The sequence below is a fragment of the Mauremys reevesii genome, linkage group 1 (genome assembly GCF_016161935.1).
Source record: "Mauremys reevesii isolate NIE-2019 linkage group 1, ASM1616193v1, whole genome shotgun sequence".
Lineage (NCBI taxonomy): Eukaryota > Metazoa > Chordata > Testudines > Geoemydidae > Mauremys > Mauremys reevesii.
The window spans coordinates 196,670,301-196,678,600 of record NC_052623.1 but is presented as its reverse complement, the minus strand read 5'-3'; positions in this window follow the sequence as shown (position 1 = coordinate 196,678,600).

Below are 8,300 nucleotides of genomic sequence, written 5' to 3'. Positions count from 1 at the left end.
ATATTACCAGCGATCCTAGGCAGGACCTTTGAGAATATAATGCACATAGCTCTATTCACAACACTGTTCAGTCGCACGGATTTACCACCAGCACTAACTTATCTCAGATGAAAATTTGACTAGCAGTCTACAGACAGACACAGAGCCTTTGCTGTAATTATTTCTACTTTTGTGAACATTCTCCCCTCAAACATAGGCATCTGAAATGCTAGAGTGGGTGTCCAAAGCTTCTCTACTTCTGTCTGTCTGTCTTTATGTCTAGTCATATTTGGGCACTTGCCCTAAAAGAACTGCCCTTTTGTTCCAGGTTTCCACAGTACCTAGCATAATAAAGTCCTGATCTATGAGGAGGTCTCCTAGGTGCTGCAGCAATACAATAATAATACATAGTAATAATACACTAGGGAGTGGACATCTGCTGTGATAGGCAGATACATCACCTGTTAGCAAATGCCACCTTTTCTTAGAGTGCCTTCTGTTAACAAAGGCTGGAGAACACAAAACTGCTCTGCAGTTTTACCATATTTCCTGCCTAAGATAAGAGAGATACACAAACAATAAAGGGAAAAGGTAGCAATAAATAAGCTGAAATAAAAGCCTAATTCTATTGAAGAGGGTACTTAATAAGGTTGTGGAGACCCTTTAGTGTTTAAGGATGTGGGTAATGGGAAGAACACTTGTCAGCACTCTGAACACAGTTACATGACCGAAACAGGTGAAATAAAGGGAGGGTGGGGGGAGGTGAAATAGAGGAACAGTGACAGTCAAGTTCAATGAAGTTTAACTTTCACAGGTTGAAAGTAACAGGGAAATGGCGTAACCTCTTCTAGTCGTGCAAAAGGTGCACAACCAGTCATAACTTACAGCTGTTATCCACAGAGAGCAAAGGAAAGAGAGGGGAACAATAGCTCATACATTTTGTTTCTCTTAGTAACACACCCTGACTGATGCAGCTGTTTGACACAGTAAGAAGTCAAGTTGCCAGATCCTCAGTTGATGTTTATCAATATACTTCAGCCTGTTTACCTGAGTGGAGGATCTGGCTTACAGTGTGAAAATACCTACCAATGGAGCCGAGGCAGGCATAAAGAAGGAAACAAATCTTTGCAAGGAGAATTGGAAGAGGCTATCATTGCCAGACAATCTTTGTTCAGGAGTTGCTCACCATGTTTTCTGCAGGTACACTCAATAAAATGCCTGGGGGAGACGTAGCTTCTTGTTCAAAGCTCGTGAAGGAGCATCTAAGGAGCAGCGTGGAAAGACGTTTTGGCTTCAGAATCAGATTAAGATTCATAGCTGTCATGGACATTCTTTCTTAACAGGATTTGTCTCTATCGAGGCCTGTTACTAAGAGGGTGATTATTAAAAGATTATGCTGCCACCATCATCTCATTGAGTTTGTATTAATTATTCAATACAGAAAGGATACTCGTTGGTCCCTGTTCTATCATTGGAAAAACATATGATGATATCAAGGGCAGATCATATTAGGCTCATCAGTCTCTATTTACATTCACTCATAAGAAAATGATACTGTAGCAAGCTCAAGATCATGGTGAAAAAGTACACATTAACACTAACCACCAAGCTAAGGGAAAAAGCGAATATGTTCTCCCTATAGCACTTGACCCTCGTTACATGCTTTGGAATCCTTCAAGATACATTAATACGACACCTCTTGCATGGGGAAGGGTCTGCTTGTGTAGCAGTGTCTCCTTCCAGTTGACATATTAAATATCAAATAAGGAGTGGGGGGAGAGAAAACCTTTGTTATCACCTGAAAGCTAATACAAGGGGTAGTTGCTTTTTTATAGTTGTACACACACAGAAATTTGTCCCTGTGGATACTGGCCTCATTTTTAATCTTTACTCAAATGCACTTATCTGATCTCTGAAGCACTTGAAGCCAAGATAAACAAGTAAAAAAAAAATAAGGAGAAAGCTGAAGAATGAAAGTGTGGGTATAAGGCTGAAAGGGATAGAGAAATTCCAAAACAGTGGGGAGGGGCACAGCTTTTTAATGGTACCATTTACCCAGTACTGTAAAATACCCTCTGATTTTAAAAGTAGATAGAAAGGGGGGAAAGACAGTCTTTTGAGTAAGGCACCAGACTGGAGCTCAGCAACCTGCGAGTGCTCAGCATCTCTGAAAAAAAATCTATTCTATACCACCCGCGTCACCACAGCATAGGAGCGACTTCCAGTAGTGCATTAAGAATTTAAACAACCTCTCTCTGTCACATGTATTTCATGCTCTCTCTCTCATTCTCTCCCCATTGGGAGAACCATGTGTGTATTGTTTTGGGATTTTGTTTGTTTGTTTTCAGGTGTACATGCAGCTATGTGTTGTAGAGAAAGCGAGGTTAGTTGAAGAAGTGTACATTGTATTAGGTGTGGAAGGTGCTGAAGTTTGTGATGATGCTTAGTTCCTATGGAAATTTATTCCACAGTCTAGGACAAGCCACCAATAATAATAAAAGTATTGTTAATAATCAGAATACCCCCATAGCTCTGAAAGTGCTTTACAAATGAGATAGACTTTGTTATCATCATCTTACAGGTGGCAAAAACGAGGCACAAAGAGGTGGAATGACTTGCCCCTGGTCACACCCCCTGTCTCCTACACCCCCGTTTAGTGCTCTGTCTCAACAGTGCACTACCCAAGTTCCATTTTGCCCCATGAGTAGAGTTCTCAACCACAGGCTTCATCCCAGGGAATCTTTTAAATGTGCCAGGTTCAAGCCATTAAGCAATTAAAGAAAGGGCAGACAATGAGCTTGTCTGGTCCCTTGATTCTTGAGACTTTCCACAACTCGATTGCCCATCTGTAGAGTCAGGATAATAACACTTCCTTGCCTCAGAGGCTTATTGTGAGGATAGATTCATTATTGTCTGTGAGGCCCTTAGGTATTACAGTGATAAGATCATATAAGTATCTAAAAAGACAGAAAATAATTTTGAAACCAAATATAAAAGCCTTTAGAGCTTTGAGTCTCACAATAGTGAAAATTCACGTAGGCTTGTAGCTCTGCTCCTCTCTGAAATTTAAGTAAATTTAATTTGCAAGATGGCCCCTAAATGAACTGTTATCATAAATCAAATGCTACTCCATTAGAATAGCATTTCATTTCTTGCCAAAAGGAATCTTATCTGTGATGTCCTACCACTTTTTTATAATAGCCTTTGTTCTGTCTCTGCTTCTTATTTAAAATCTGAAAAAGTAAAACTTACCTGAGATTGTGTTGAGGCGATCCAGGGAGATATATATATTGCCATATATGTGTGTGTGTGTGTGTGTGTGTGTGTGTGTTGGAATTGTGGCAAAGTGTACAACAGAGGCGGCTATAGGTTAAAAGATTTAAAAGAAATTAAATATTCAAATTGATTTATGTATCTGAATACTTAAAATGTACAGATTCTATTAATGTCCTTTGTGAACATACACAGGGGCGGCTCCAGGCCCCAGCACGCCAAGCACGTGTTTGGGGCGGTAAGCAGCGGGGGGCGCTCTGCCAGCACCGCGAGGGTGGCAGGCAGGCTGCCTTCGGCTTGCAGAGGGTCCACTGGTCCTGCGGCTTCGGTGGACCTCCCTCAGGCGCCGCCGAAGCCGCGGGACCAGCAGATCCTCTTCAGGCAAACCGCTGGAGGCAGCCTGTCCACCGTGCTTGTGGTGGCAAAATCCCTAGAGCCACTCCTGAACATACAAAACAGATTTGGCAGGTGGAGGGTACTGTGTTGAGAAATTCAGGATAATTTGGGAATATTACTACTAATACAGAACAGTTACATTATCTTCACCATTTTCATAGAGGGAGAGGACTACATTGGAATCAGCAGCAAAGGAGGAGAGACAATGGCTCTGACTCCTCACTATTCCTGTAAGTCTTCAGCTGATAAGTTAAAGATAAGCCTGGTAGCAATATATTGTTTCTGTCTCCTGACTGGATGATCTTAACTTGACAATACTGAGATCTGTATCACTGAAGTGTTCAGAAATCCTGTGTAAGGCCCCCAGAATCTTGAGCGTGACTTAAAATCATGATATTTTTAAAAAAATAGATTTGGGGTTCTTTTCCTTTATGTTCTAGTTTGCTTTAATGGTCATGTTTTCCATCTTTTCTCTGCAACCCCGAGGGCTAGAAACTTGTTAAAAATAAATAAAGGTAGAGATTCTTTAAGGAAAAAAACCCACAAAATTTCATGATACTTGTGATAAAATCTTGAAACTGAATAACACTGAAGCCTCTTTCTGATTATAAAAGCTATTGGGGCTTTTGGCTCTGAAAGGAAGCAGCTAAGGCAGAGGGAGAAAACACATGCTATTAAATAATTTTAAGTAATCTCAGACCCTTTTCTTTCCTGGCCACACAGGTACTTTCTAGTCAGAGTAAGACCAAGTCATTGTGTGAGCCCATAGACTTTGTTCCTTGCCTGGTCTAATCGTCTCCGTGCCAAAGCTCTGTAGAGGGACTCCCGTTCCATTTCTGAACGGAAACATTCTGTTTGAGATCTTAACATTTTCCATTGACATGTAGTTATGCAAGTAAATCTCAACCGCTCAACCGTCTGTGGGAAATAAGCACAAAAGGGCCATGAGCATGGCCAAAGCAAATTCTAATAAATATCTCATGGAATAATTTTGCTGTGGTTCTCACACGTCTCTCTCTAGGAATGTCACAGCAGTTGTAAAAAAAAAAGACTGAACTATGTCATTCACACAGAATAGTAGTCTGTACAACGTACTACAGCACACCTGTTTGTGAAGACATCTTGAAGGCCCTAAATATCTTGACTAACTTTGGTATCAAGTTTCACTTCATCCTCCACTGGGGTAGAGACAGACATTGAGGAGTATTCTGTAGAACTTTATGAAGAGCTAAGATAATCATTATTTTTAAGTGATTGTGGACTTTAGCTACTTCTGTCTTCTTAGTCTGCGAAGAAGACATAGCTGATTTGGGTCTGTTAATTGACACTGCTGCTCAGAATTGTTGACAGTATTAGAAAATACATTTTCTCTGGTGAACCAATTGAACAGCAGAGATAGTCAAGCAGCATGACTATGAGAGGCAAATGTAAGATCTTTAATATTCCTTAAAAAGAAATTTATGGTAGACTCTCTCCAAACTTACCAAACTTGGTAGATACAAGAAACCCATGGATCATCTACCTTCAAAGATCCAATAATTACCCCAAACACACCAAGAAATCTGTTATCCATAGCCAGGCGCTCAGATACCACAGAATATGCTCTGAAGAGAAAGTCCAGGATATATACCTTAACACACAAAAAACTGTCTTCACAAACAAGAACACTCCACCAACAGAGAAGTAGATTGCCTCAAAAGTTTCCCAATGGAACAGTTTTCTTTTGCAAAACACTGATTAAACAAAACTATATGTTACATAGGAACTTATAGATGTCAATATTTCTGTTGAAAGTTATCAAAATATTGTTTCTACTTTATTGTTTTGATTTATGGTACATTGTTATATATATTATAACAGCAAAAGTCAAAGCAAAACAAGAAAGAAACATTTTTTCTACTTTATCATTTTGACTTATGGTACATTGTTATACATATTATATCATAGCAAAAGTCAAAACAAAACAAGAAAGAAACAAAACATGTTTCATCTCGGGAAAAATTCATCTGGGGAAAAATTCTGGTATTTTGACTTTTTGTCCCAATTTGGAACAAACCCAAAATTTTAAAATCTCAAAATTTCCTACAGGACAGAAATTACCCAATTTCAACTGGCTCTAGTTATACAGCTGTAATAATGCCGGTACACTTCCATGTAAACAAGCTCTTAGTGTTGCTTGAGGAACTATTTTAGGAGCTCAGTTCCACTCTGAGTTACACAGTACACAGGTGTACATCTGGAATACTGTTACTGGCTTCAACTGAGTGAGAATATTTGACACATATCAAGTGACTTGGGTTCTATTTCCAGCACTGCTATTGCCTCAATGTTATCTTAGACAAATTGCTAAATATTTGTCTCAGTTTCCCATCTGTAAGATGGGGGAAAACAATGCTTAACCTTTGGTGAAAAGCATTTCAAGGTCTATAGAAGGAAAGTGCTGTTTAAGTGCAAGATATATTAGTGCTCTGAATTTAGAGAAATGTAAATAAAAGCAAGATTTTGGCACAAAAGCTTTTTGGACTTTGCTTTTAAAGAAAAAGTAAATCTAAGATAACACAGGAAATAAACACACTCTAGAGTCTGATCCTGCAGACCCTACACAGGCCACTTATAACTTCAAAGGCAGCTGGCTTTGCCTGTATGACTCAAGAATTTGGCTTTGTGTTGTCCATATTATTCATTTTTTTTCAACGTCTAGCTCCTAAAACAATGGTATCAAGTGCTTCCCAAACGTTTTCATGTCCAAAATCTGTGTCTTCAGATGGACCAAAAAACCCCCAACCAACACCAGTATCCTGCAGTGATGGAGAATTCACCCGCTCTTAATCTTTGTGAAACTCCCATACCACACTTGACATTTTTTTTCCTCAAATGCCCATTCAGCCAAAAAATACTTCCCAAGTGATTTGAGGCTTTACAAACTAACTCTGACTGGCTATCAGGAAACATGTTCTAAAGTTGGAAAAATCAGTTGCTGACATGTTATTGCTGGTCATGGAAATGCAAATTCCAGGCATCAATAGCATATGTGCCCTCCTGAACAAAGCTCAGCTGTCATGAATGGGCATAAAAGAGATCATGAAGTGCTTTGAAGAGTCTCATCAGTACCCTGACCAGCATGTAAAATCTGATGTTGGAGGGTGTATAGCTCAGATGTTAGATGCTCACAGCAACTCATCCCACAAATAAAACTGCCATGTTCTGGAGTTGGACTTTCCAGTGGCCCATCCAGAGCAACACCAGGCAATCACATTACAAGAGTCCAGCCCGGAAAGGATATAAGCAAGGAGGAATGTGACATTGTGTGCATCTGAAGGGGTCAGCATCTTATGCTCAGATGTGAATGGGAAGAGCTATTTCAATATCTAGATATAGCAAAGGGCCCAGTAGGACCTCCAAGGCTCTCTAGATAGCTATAGAAATTCCAGATTTAGAAAAAGAAGCCAGCATGGAAGGTCCCAAAGCTACTTCTGTAGAGGTAATTTAAATGTAATTAGTCCTTCAATTTAAGTATTAGGCTGAAATCAATTTATGGGAAATAATGTAACAGAAAAAGAAATACTTATCATAATCGTCTCAAAAACTCAACTAAAATCATTTCCAAGGAGGAATTAAAGACTAAAATAGCTCAGCTCAGGAGGAGCCCAAAGGTCCAAACCTTCTTCAAGCTGCTCAGGCCTCCTGCGAGAAGTAGAGCACCCTCCGCTCCCATCGACTTCACCTACTGTTGAGAGTAGACCCAAGGTCAGCTACGTGCTCACTCCTGAAGCCACAAGTGAAGTCAACCAGCATTCAGGAAGTGGAAACAGCAGAAAGGAACCAAGTAAAGTGGGCTGTAGGATGAAGAAACAGCAGCGACTAAAAGCAAATCAGCATTGGGGAAAAAAACAAACTAACTCTGAGCTGGATTTTGTCAGCCCCAGACCGGTGTATAAGGGGCTCACACGTAGAGGGCTTTTCCCCATGTGACTCATTTTCAGAGGCCAGTGACAACTCCAGTCCTTGAGAAATGAGTGCAGGGACTGCTTCCTGCTAGCACTCTCTGAGGAGCCAGGCACATGAAGTGGAGCAAGAAGAAGGCAAAACCATTGCTTCCAGCCCCCCTCCCCCCATGTTCAATGGGAGAGGAGCTCACCTCACCTTCAAAGGAGATGACAACGCATCAGCCATACCGTGCAGGAATCCAGTAGGTATTGTGCCTCTATGGGGTACAAATTCCCCATCCTCACCCCCCAACTCTCCAAAGGGCAGTACAACTCCACTCCACCTTAAGGCACAAGCTGGCACTTTTCCTTGAGTTTTTTTAATTAGTTTTCAGCTTATCAGAGCCATGTGTGTTTTTATTCTTAAACACAAAAGTTTCAGAAGTGAGGAAATAAAATTTCAGAAATAAGACACAGTTCTTTGGAAAAGCAGCCTTTTAATTAACTGCACCAGTGCATAGTGCCTTCTGTTACAGTATCACATTTGCTTACAAAAAATGCAGCCCACAGAAAGCGTGTGTTACAACAACAACATTATACTTTTATTTCTCGATAAAAGAGTACTTTCATGTTGTAGCATTTCTGCGCTCAGCTTGTTTCTTTTTTCTTTTTTTCCTCTTCTACTTAAATGAAGGAAGAATGAGGCTTTTCCAGTTTTATTGCAAT